The sequence below is a fragment of the Capsicum annuum genome, chromosome 8 (assembly GCF_002878395.1).
Source record: "Capsicum annuum cultivar UCD-10X-F1 chromosome 8, UCD10Xv1.1, whole genome shotgun sequence".
NCBI classification, from domain to species: Eukaryota; Viridiplantae; Streptophyta; class Magnoliopsida; order Solanales; family Solanaceae; genus Capsicum; species Capsicum annuum.
This window is the reverse complement of record NC_061118.1, coordinates 46,389,798-46,403,103: the sequence shown is the minus strand read 5'-3', so window position 1 is coordinate 46,403,103 and position 13,306 is coordinate 46,389,798.

Genomic DNA, 13,306 nt, shown 5'->3' with positions numbered 1-13,306 from the left:
TTATGCTTAGGGTGTGAACTCTAAAATGATATAGAATATTAAACCTTGTGGTTTAGACTAGTATTGTGGTTTGGCATATTGTATCTTGTGATTTAGAGTTAGGCTTGATCATGGTAAGAGAACTTAGTTTAGTTTAGACCTTAGTAGAAAAATTTCGCAGTGCCAATGTAAGAATTATAAGTTGAATCAAATAAGTATGGTATTTAAGGGGAATAGTATAGTTGAGAGAGTGTTCGAGAAGTAATGCTAAGCTTGAAAGTAAGATGTTGCGTTGCCTGTGGTCTGGCAATCCTATCCTAGTTTATAAGTTATATAATTATATTCCATGCTATAGAGTTATATCAATGTTGTAATTCCTTAGTCAAATGTCTTGTTCAGAGCATGCCCAAAATTCTTTACTCCCTAATGTCAATAGAATTTAGTAGAAAAGTGCTGAAGAAATACTCCATTTGAGTATTGGCAGTCAGTATGATCCTTTTTTTATAGCCTGCAATCTAGTTTAGCAAGCAAGGAGATAAGCTCCTATAGATTCTTAATTTTCTAGCTAGTCTTACTATCCGCAGTCTTATACCTATGTACATTCCAAGAGGTAATGTGTTTGCGTCCAAGTAATTTATAAATTCAACTCAGCTCATGCATCAGTTTTAGTTTCAAATATTAAGTCATGATTCAGTTCGTAAGTATCCTGTGTAGTATCACAGTCTCTTCCTAGTATTTTCACCAAAATATTATCATTTGGGGACGAACGATCCCAAGAAGGGGATGTTGTAATACCCTGAGTTTTTATGGCATAAACCTATCATCTTTTTTCTCATGAGATCAGATCCAGCTCAAAGTAATGGTTACTCATAAGTTGACACTCTTGTTTTTATCTTAGCTATATAGTTATTTTCTTAAGAATTCGTGCACTTAGTGATCAGTTCAGTAGCTCATTATTCTTGAGATCCAGTGATTCAGTTTCTATCAGTTGCACATCATATCTTAAACACAAAGATTCCTCTGTGCTTTATGTTAATTATCCACATTTGAGGACGAATGTTCTTAAGGGGGAGATAATGTAATACCTCGTATTCTCGTGCTAGAATTCTAACTGTCATTCCTACACGTCTAAGCTCTAATCAAAGTTATTATCATGTGAATACAAGTTTCATGATCATTATCCTAGTCTATGGAGTAGTTTAGAGGTGAAAAATATTCATAGCAATGACCTAGAACAAAGTTGAGCTAAGATCAATTGATTCGTCCAAAGTTTGACATTCGATTCTACAAGGGTCAACTTCAAACATTTATAAATCTTAACATACATGGAATTTTTCATCCCAAGACCTATCAAATTGTAGATAATTGAATTATCTTTCCAAAGATTCCCATTTTGCCTTAATCCAATACCCGAGTAAAAAGTTATGCCCATTTTCGTGAGAGGTAATAAGGGTGTGCGATTGGGAGTGCGAGGCACACTTACAGGTATGCCATAATGTGTACAATGCACACCTTAAGGTCTACCATGGGTTGTGCACCGTATACCTTGCTTTCAAGTGTCAAAAATCACCCCTATATATGTCTATAACACGGGATTTGACCCCAATAATCCCAAATCCTTTCACTTTCACCAAAAATTTGTCAACAACACTCTTAAGGGTTTCAACCTAAAGATCAAAATATCTCGAGATTTAACCGTAGTGGTTTAATTATACTTTAAGATTTGAATTTCCCATTTCGAGGGCTACAAGAAGCACCTATTATTTTCAAGAATAGAGTCCCATGATTAATAGTTCATCCAAAGCTTCAACTTCAAGGTATGTGGGGGTTTTCAACAAGAACACCCTTTCTTTCTTGTTACCAAAACTTATTTTAGATAATAAATTACTGAATTTTTGATTATTTTCCATGAAATTCAAGTTGGGATTTATACCCATTGTTGTTAATTACAAGCTTATAAGGTTTCCAATGATTTAAAAGTGGAATTGTATGACTAATTTCATATATTTATGCAAGTAATGTGATTTTTCAGATTTTTCCAAGTGAGTTTAAGCATTATATTATGATTTTTGTTTTCTATATTTTGACATTGTTGAATTATTTTCAAGAAGTATATTGAGTGTGATGTTTTGCTGTGATATTCCATGAGTATGTTTATATTTTCAGGATTATTGCTGAAATTTTCAGATTTTGAGTTGATTCATCACTATTTATATTATCAAGCATGAATCTTTTGGTGTTTTAATACGTGTTTGATATATGAGTCTTTGAACCCTATTTGAAATTAATATTTTGAGAAATTATGTGCCATAAGTATCTTGAGAATTGAATGATTTGACATGATGTAGAAAGATTTGACCTTTTTGATCGTGAAAGAGTTGATTTTGAAATCCAGTGAGAAAAGAAATCCACACATTTTGATTGATTTATGATAATAGGGGTAGCATATTGGGAACTACGTGCCCCCATAGGATGTGAGCCTGAGGCTGATATAGTGATCACTAGTGAATCAAATGACTAAGGTCCTAGTCCAATGGCAAGGATAGGAATCTATCCCCAACGTGGGTTAGACGTTGGACGCCATGTAGCTCACATGGTTTATGTCGGTTATGAGAAACTCCCATAGTGTTTCTCTACTCTATTTAAGAGAAGTGTTTATGGTTTGAAAAATATGATTTCTGAGAAAGTTACTTGTATTCGAAAGATTGAAATGTATGCTCTAAAGAGAGCTGTTTTAAGACTTGATTACTTTACGGGTTTGAAACCGATAGGAAAGTGAATTAAGAACTTATTGTAAAGACTCACTTGTCTTACTTTACATGTATTATTCATCCTTGACTTTGATGATTTAATTAAAGCTAAGTGATTCATTTATATCAACATGTATAATTTTATAAATTGTTATGATATTAAGATATTATTTCATATATGCATTCCACCCCCATATGCTCGGTACATTTCCATGGTACTGACCCACACACACCCCGTGTGTTGGGCTATATTTTCTCGTAATGTAGGTACAAGGTATATTGTACATCTTCAGATCCAGTCAATTCGCGGCATCCAGTCAGCAGGTGATGAGTCCTTTTGATTCAAGGGCTTGAGTTAGATATACAGTTCGAGAAGTATTTTATATTCTTTATTCGGCCGTATTGAGTTGGGATAGTTGGTAGTCATGACCCGGCTACCTATAGTCAGTACTAGTAGAGGCTTCATAGACAGTCAATAGAAGTTGATCTATTCCATTTCAGTTTTCGTTGTAAAAACAGAGTTGTAATCTTGTAAATTCAGTTTTATATCTATCATATTCAGAAAAGAGTTATTTTCTCCAAATTTGTATAGATTTATTCTTTTAATTTAGTTTCTTATGTGTTATGCCAGTAGAAGGGTTAGCTTGGTGTCACTTATGATCCTAAGCACTGTGTGACGTCTCAGGACCTGATTTCGGGGCGTTACATGGGTCCTCTCTTAGACTCTTATCTTATTGTAAAAGAGAATATGTTATACTAGTTGAGGTGAGAGGATTCATAATATGGATATTACTATTGATAGTGTAATAGGAGTCATTTAACCTATTCAGAAATTGAAATAGTTGTTGGTCTTCTATGAACTTCCCCAAAGCTCTAGAAGTATAATTAGGACAAACATATACATCGTTCAACTTATCCCACAGGTTTCTAAGTCTAATAAAGTAGATAGCTATGTCAGATGACCCTTGACGAGGAAAGAAATTTTCCTCTGCAGCTGAATGTATTTAGAGCCACTTGAGGTACCAAATTGTTGATTAATGTCTTCCCATATTTTATTAGCAATTCTATGACAAATTACTAGTAGTTATTTCCCTAGATACAAAATTGGTGTTCCATGCCTTGATTATGTCATTGCATCTTCCCCAGTGATGAAAATATGGAAGAATCAGGAGTATGTCTAGAAACCTTACTATCAAGTACACCTAGCATATTTTTGCTGACATAGAGGTCAACATATTGCTGCTCCAAGTTACAAAGCCACTACTATTGAGGGGAACAACTATAAGTTATCTACCTAAACTATCCGATGGGTGGATATAGAAAGGATGAGAAACGTCAATAGAAAAGGGGCAAAACCCTCAGAATGAGAAGTTGTACTTCTGGAATTACTCAATGTTAAAGCCATGTCAAATACATCATGATGAAACCACAAACAACAAGTAACTAAGTAGTGGAATATAGAGAACAATGATGATGGACGAATAGGATACAATACCAGTCTTTTTCAACAACAGGAAGAAATAAAGGACTTGATCAACAAACTGACAAGAACCCTATGGAAAGGAACACCAACAATGATCCAAAGTGTGAAAATGAGAAAAATTATGTACTACACAACTGAAATATGCAATATCAATGAGATTTCCTCATGAAACCTATTCTTTCAATATCATATTGAAAATTTGTGGAAATCGTGAAATAATGAGAGATTAGTAATAAGGGTAGGATCGAAAGAGAGTCGATTCAAGAATATGATATTGTAACACCCTGGTTTTTCTGAACCAAAATACTACACGGTGCTGATGTCCATGAAGGATCACAAGCTAACCCATGACTAATATTTGTACCTTTACACTGCAATATATAATGTAATAATGCAGAAAAAATGAACATGTAGGCCATAAGGTTCAACTGAATAAAGAATCTGTCAAAACATAACATCCATATGGGTGAAAGATACCCAAAAAAATTGAAAACTGAATCAAATCTGAGCATAAGTTTGAATACTGAATCTGAAAGCCTCTAAGTACTATCTAAATAAGGATTGAAGGAACATGTCTCCAACTAACTCCGTAAACTGATAACTGGCTAAAATAATAATGAATAAATCAAATCATATTATCCTTGAATGAAGAGGACTCACTGAATCTCTGCGACTAGAAATGCTACTGGTACTGTTGGTCTGGAGCTCGTGTCTCTAAACCTATTGTGTAACATGAAAAGAAAGAACCATAGAGCAAATACGTCAGTACAACTGGAGTACTAAGTATATGAATGAGGTAGGCTAATGCAAAGGGTTCACCTGCATAAATAATGCTAATTGACTGACTGATATGAGCGTAAGAGTACAAACATACATATATATTAACAGACTTTGTGAGTACGTGGTAGCTAAATATGTATGCTAATATATGACTGGAACTGTAGTTCTGATAACATGAGCGACTGTATCTGATAGTCCTGAATCTTGTAGAACTCCCTGAGTCCCATGCTATAACTGAATTTGACTGTATCTATCAGTCCTGGTATACTAATATCTGAAGAACTGTCTGAGTTCTTTTATTGAGACTGATACTAAAAATGTAGGAGGTAGTCATTCAACCGACATGCCCCATGTATACCATTATGGATAAGATAGGGTCCAATCTCTGCCTCGACTGGAGGGGTGTCAATACCGCACCACTAGTAAGGATAGTTGTGAGTGACCCTTATCTGGCATGTACTCAAAGTGAGAATAGTGGGACCCTAAACTGACAGGTTAAGCCATTTCATCAACCCTAATCTGACAGGCTAAGATGTCTTAACCTACGCTGGCTACGTAGTTCTGAAACACAAGGATGACAGCTAAGAATCACAACCTAAAACCGGTAGGTGAGTCCCCATCCTTAGGTTCACTCGATGCTAACTTCTACTCCCATCTGAAGAGACTAAACATGATTCAACTGACTGTACATGGACAGATGAACTGACTTCCGTTAACTGACAGAGTAGTACTATTATCTGAGAGTTAACTGAGATCATGCGATTTCTGAGGATTCCTGAGTCACATGACTGACTGAGTTCTATAGATTATTGCTTGACTGAGGTTTCGTGACAACATGAAATGGCTCTAGACACACAGCTATGTTTTTTGGGTATGAATTACCCCAGGACTCAATAGAAGGAACTGACACACTTGACATGCCTTGATCACAAGATTTGAGTCCATAATTCATAGTATCATAAGTAGGGGATATCATATTTCATATAGTTATTCAATATCTTAAACATTGTAGGGAATCCATGGATATATTTTGTGTACATATTATATATCTCCATTATCTTGCATGCTTCATACCACCACAATAGCAACACATAAAAAGCATGGAATTCATATTGAAGTATATAACTAACATGAACTTGTCATTTAGACATCATAGAATCATACAAACATGAATTTCTAGCGTCCTAAGCATTTTATCAAACACCTTGCATGCATTCTTTAAGGCAAAGGTGGGTTTCATACTTGCACCATATTAAACCACCTAAAGTTCACGGTTTTCAATTAACAAACATATATATTACATGAAAATACCTTTAGACATCACATTGAGACTTAAACAACAATCGTCAACATGTACATACTCATATCACCACAAAAAAAGTTTACAAAATAACATTTAAAACATGGTTCTTGACCTCTATGAATGGATTGGATCCATAGATGAAAACTACGCATACCTTAGTGATTGAATCTTGAAAGAGATCTAATGTTTCTGAAGGTTCTTGAAAAATTCCTTAGGCTTTCTCTTGAGGAGATGATCTTGAGAGAAAACCCTAATCTTGTTGTTAAGAGTGTAAGAGAGGGTTTTTAAGATGCTTAACTGAAGAAAAATGGGAAAAATTATGCCTCTTTATGGTTATAAGTCGTGGAATATGAAGAAAATGACCAAAATACCCTTATGAAATAAATTCTCAGTTGCTGAAAATCATAGCTGATGATATTTGTGACAAGGCATCACAAATGTGGTAAGCTACCACGAATGTCGTCACTTAGGAGCCTAAGGCTGACGACATTTGTGATAAGGCATCACAAAGGTAGTAAGCTACCACGAATGTCATCACTTACGATCTGGTTTCTGCGAAAGGCTGACGACCTTTGTTATAGAGCATAACAAATGTGGTAAGCTACCACGAATGTCGTCACACTGTTTCTAGCCTGACAAGCTAGAGTAAAATAGGAATAACTCTTTACTACGATATCAGATTTAGGCAAAAATGGTATCTTTTGTAAGCTAATTCAATTATATATCTATTCATAGGTCATTATCTCAAAAATTCAAAGTATAATGAGAGATATTCTCCTTTGAAGTTGACTATACCGATATCCTTCTCAAGAATTCAATCGGTAAGAAATGTTTTGATTCGTCTGATAGCTTGGAGTTATTTGAAGCCTTAATATACATCTAACCTACTCATAAAACTATAAATGAAATATGATGTACTATGCATGAGCTTGGTACATGGCTATAATATTGGTTTGGATTTTTTGGGGTATTATAATATCTCCCCCTTGGAAATAGTCATCCTCGAATGATGACTGCTTGAGAGGGAAGAAAAGATAAAATGACGCATACACTGATCATGCTCAACTGGCATATGATTTTAGGACTGAATAAAATTCTAAACTGAATATAGCCCAACTGAACATGCATATCTGATGCATGACTGATAAGCTGAACCCATGAATGCATGATAAACTATGCACTGATACTTCATACCAATTTTATACTGGAATTTTGAATATGTAACTGAATAAGCTTAAGGAAAATGGTTACCTCAAGCTAAGTCTGAATTAGTGGAGAAAAGATGAGGGTACTTGGTTCGCATGTCTGCTTCTGCTTCCCAAGTAGCTCCCTCCATGGAGTAATTCTGCGAAAGAACCTTGACTAGAGGGACTTCTTTGTTCCTTAGCCTATGAGTCTATAGTCGGGGATTTTGACTGGAATCTCTTCATAATAGAGTATATTCTAAATGTTAATGCTCTGATTAGGGACTACAACTGCTGGGTCACCTATGTACTTCTTGAGAAAAGAGACATGGAAGACTGGATGAACTGAGGCAAGATCTGAAGGCAATTTGAGATCATAGGCTACCTTGCCAAAATGACTGAGAATCCTAAAGGGACCGACATATCGGGGACTGAGCTTTCCTTTCTTGCCGAATCTCTTCACTCATTTCATAGGAGAGATCTTGAGATAGACATAGTCATCGACCTCGAATTCGAGATCCTTTCTACGAATGTCAGCATCAGACTTCTATCGGCTCTGAGCAGCCTGGAGTCTTTCTCAAATCAACTGAACTTTCTTTAAGGAATCGAATACTAAGTTAAGCCCTATGACTATGGTCTCACAAACTTCAAACAAACCGATCAGATACCTACATCTCCAACCATAGAAATCTTCGAATTGAGCCATCTGAATACTAGAGTGATAGTTGTTATTGTATGCGAACTCAATCAAAGGAAAGTTGTCATTCCAGCTTTCCTTGAAATCAATTGTACACGCCCTTAGCATATCTTCTAGAGTCTGAATAGTCCTTTCTAGTTGACCATCTGTCTGAGGATGTAATATTGTACTGAGATAAACTTGGGCACCAAGACCCTTTTGGAATTCTTTCCATACGTAAGAGGTGAACTGGGTACCTCTGTCTGAGATGATAGATAGTGAAACACTGTGTAATCTGACCAACTCCCTGATATAGAGTTTGGCGTAATCCTCGGCTGAGTAAGAGGTACGAACTGGAAGGAAATGAGTTGACTTGGTCATTCTTTCTACAATTACCCAAACTTAATCATGCTGATGACGTGTTCTAGGGAAACCTATCACGAAGTCCATGTTCACTTCTTCCAACCTCCAAGTAGGAATAGTGGACTCCTGCATGGAACCACTAGTCCAAGTGTACTGATATTTGAAGAACTGTCTGAGTTCTTTTACTGACACTGATACTGAAACTGCAAGAGGTAGTTGTTTAACCAACATGCCCTATGTATACCATTACGGATAAGCTGGGGTCCAATCTTAGCCCCGACTGGAAAGGTGTCAATACCATGCCACTAGTAAGGATAGTTGTAAGTGACCCTTAGCTGGCAGGTACTCAAAGTAAGAATGGTGGGAGCCTAAACTGATAGGTTAAGCCACCTCATCAACCCTAATATGACAAGCTAAGATGTCTCAAGCTACGCTGGCTATGTAGTTCTAAAACACAAGCATGAATGCTAAGAATCACACCCTAAAACTTGTAGGTGATTCCCCATCCTTGGGTTCACTCGGTGCTAACTTTTACTCCCATCTGAAGAGACTAAACATGATTAAACTGACTATACATAAACAGATGAACTGAATTCCGTTGACTGATGGAGTAGTACTAATATCTGAGAGTTAACTGAGATCATGAGATTTCTGAGGTTTCCTGAGTTACATGACTAACTGAGTTCTATAGATTATAGCTTGACTAAGATTATCGCGACAACATGACATGACTCTAGGCACACAGCTATGTTTTCCAGGTACTAATACCCCCAGGACTCGATAGAAGGAAACTGACACACATGACATGACTTGATCACAGGATTTGAGTCCACAATTCATAGTACCATTAGTAGGGGATATCATATTTCATATAGTTATGCAATATCTTAAACATTGTAGGGAATGCATGGATATGTTTCCTATATATATTGTATATCTCTATTATCTTGCATGTTTCATACCACCACAATAGCAACACATGAAAAGCATGGAATTCATATTGAAGTATATAGCTAACATGAACTTGTAATTTAGAAATCTTAGAACTATACAAACATGAATTTCTATCATCATAAGTATTTTATCAAACACCTTGCATGCATTCTTTAAGGCATAGGTGGGTTTCATACTTGCACAATATTAAACAACCTAAAGTTCATGGATTTCAATTAAAAAACATATGTATTCCACAAAAACAAATTTAGACATCACATTGGAACTTAAACAACAATCATCAACATGTACATACTCATATCACCACAAAAAAAGTTTACAAAATAATATTTAAAACATTATTCTTGAGCTCAATGAACAAATTGGGTCGATAAATGAACACTATGCATACCTTACTGATGGAATCTTGAAAGATCTCTAATGTTTCTAAAGGTTCTTGAAGAATTCCTTAGGCTTTCTCTTGAGGAGATGATCTTGAGAAAAAACCCTAATCTTGTTGTTGAGAGAATAACATAGGGTTCTTAATATGCTTAACTGAAGAAAAATGAGAAAAATTATGCCTCTTTATGGTTATAAGTTATACAATGTGAAGAAAAAGACCAAAATACCCTTGTGAAATAAATTCCCAGTTGCTAAAAGTCATAGCTGATGACATTTATGACAAGGCATCACAAATGTGGTAAGCTACCACGAATGTCGTCACTTAGGAACTGGTTTCTGCCGAAGACTGACAACATTTATGACAAGGCATCACAAATATAGTAAGATACCACAAATGTCATCACTTAGGATCTAGTTTCTGCCAAAGACTGACGACCTTCGTGATAGGGCATCACAAATGTAGTAAGCTACCATGAATGTAGTCACACTATTTCTAGCCTGACAAGATGGAGTAAAATAGGAATAACTCTTCAGTACGATATTGTATTTATGCGAAAATGGTATCTTTGGAAAGATAATTCAATTATCTATCTATTGATAGGTCACAAGCTCAAAAATTCAAAGTATAATGAGAGATATGCTCCTTTGAAGTTGACTATACCAATATCCTTCTCAAGAATTCATTCGGCAAGGAATGTTCTGATTCGTCTGATAGCTTGGAGTTATTTGAAGCCTTAATATACATCTAACCTACTCATAAAACTATAAAAGAACTATGATGTACTATGCATGAGCTTGGTACATGGCTCTAATATTAGTTTGTATTTTTTGGGGTATTACAATATCTCATCCTTGGAAACATTCATCCTCGAATGATGACTGCTTGAGTAGGGAGAAAAGATAAAACAACGCATATACTGATGCTTGACTGACAAGCTGAACCTATGAATGCATGATAATCTATGCACTGATACTTCATACCAATTTTATACTAGAATTTTGATTATGTAACTGAATAAGCTTAAGGCAAATGGTTACCTCGAGCTAAGTCTAAATTAGTGGTTAAAAGATGAGGGTACTTGGTTCGCATGTCTGCTGCTGCTTCCCAAGTAGCTCCCTCCATGGACTAATTTTGCCAAAGAACCTTGACTAGAGCGACTTCTTTGTTCCTTAGCCTACGAGTCTATAGGTGAGGATTTTGACTGGAATCTCTTCATAATAGAGGCTATTCTAAATGTCAACGCTCTGAATAGGGACTACAACTATTGGGTCACCTATGCACTTCTGGAGCAAAGAGACATGGAAGACTAGATGTGCTGAGGCTAGATCTGAAGGCAATTCAAGCTCATAGGCTACCTTGCCAAAACGACTGAGAATTCTGAACGGACCAACATATCGGGGACAAAGCTTTCCCTTCTTGCCAAATCTCTTCACTCCCTTCATGGGAGAGATCTTGAGATAGACATAGTCATCGACCTCGAATTCAAGATCCTTTCTACGAACGTCCGCATAAGACTTCTATCGGCTCTGAGCAGCCTGGAGTTTTTCTCTGATCAACCAAACTTTTTTAAGGAATCAAATACTAAGCTAGGCCCTATGACTATGGTGTCACTAACTTCAAACCAACCAATCGGAGACCTACATCTCCTACCATAGAGATCTTCGAATCGAGCCATCTAAATACTGGAGTGATAGCTGTTGTTGTATGTGAACTTAATCAAAGGAAAGTGGTCATCCCATCTTCCCTTTAAATCAATTGTACACGCCCTTAGCATATTTTCTAGAGTCTGAATGGTCCATTCTGCATGGGTACCAAGACCCTTTTGGAATGATTTCTAGAAGTGAGAGGTAAACTGGTTACCTCTATTTGAGATTAAAGATAGTGGAACACCTTGTAATCTGACTAACTCCCTAATATAGAGTTTGGCGTAATCCTCGGTTGAGTAAGAGGTACGAACTGGAAGGAAATGAGTTGATTTGGTCATTCTTTCTACAATGACCCAAACTGAATCATGCTGATGACGTGTTCTAGGCAAACCCATCACGAAGTCCATCTTCAGTTCTTCTGACTTCCAAGTAGGAATAGTGGACTCCTGCATAGAACCACTAGGTTTATTATGCTCTATCTTAACCTACTAACATGTAGAGCACTTATCCATAAACTCTGCAACGTCCCTCTTCATCCCACTCCATTAATAGATCTCCCGCAAATTGTGGTACATCTTAATGGTCCCTGCATGAATAGAGTATCGCGCACCATGCGTTTCTGCGAGAATTTGCTGCCTCAAGTCATCTACACCGGGATCACACAAACGACCCTAACAACGAATAACACTATCTCCCCCTTGGGAGAAAACCTCTACTTCCTAACTCTGAACTGACTCTTTTGGCTTGACAAGGCTTGGATCCCTGTCTTGCTTCTCTTTCACCTCAAAAACTAGAGATGACTCTAAACTACTCTGAACACATACACCACCCTCTGAAGAGTCGACTAAGCGAACGCCTAGTCTGGCAAGCTGATGAATCTCCTGAGCTAATTTCTTCTTACTATCCTTAACTTAGGAAACACTACCCATGGACAGTCTACTAAGTGCGTCGGCCACTACATTGGCCTTGCCAGGATGATAAAGGACACTCATGTCATAATCCTTCAAGAGCTCTAACCAACTTCTCTGAGAAAAATTAAGATCTTTTTGGGAAAAGATATACTGAAGGCTCTTATGATTGGTGTTGATGTCTACATGAACACCGTATAGATAATGCCTTCAAATCTTTAAGGCAAAGACAACTGTTGCTAACTCAAGGTCATAAGTAGGATAAATCTTCTCATAGGGCATTAAATGTCTGGAAACTTGACCTTCTTATAAGTCAATCTAGACATAAGAGATACAATAAAAGAAAATGCCTTGACAAACCGTCGGTAATAGCTAGCCAAACCTAAGAAACTCTTGATATCTGACGGAAATATAGGGTGCGGCCAGTTTCTTACCGCTTTGATTTTCTAATGATCTACTCTAATGCCATCACTGGAAACAATGTGGCCAAGGAATACTACTGATCTTAGCCAAAATTCAAACTTACCAAACTTGGCGAACAACTGGTGATCCCTGAGAGTATGAAGAATAATTACTAGAAGGTCTGAATGATCACACTCTCTACGAGAATAGACCAGAATAAAATCTATAAAAACTATGACGAATGTGTCAAAGTACTGCTTGAACACCCGGTTCATCAAGTCCGTGAAATCTACAGAGACATTGGTAAGACCAAAGGACATGACTAGAAATTCAAAGTGACCATAATGAGTACGAAAAGCTGCCTTTGGAATGTCACATTCTCTAACTCTAAGCTAACGATATCCTGATCTGAGGCCTATCTTGGAGAAATAACTGGCACCCTAAAGTTAGTCAAACAAGTCATCTATCCTAGGCAGCGGATACCTGTTCTTGATCA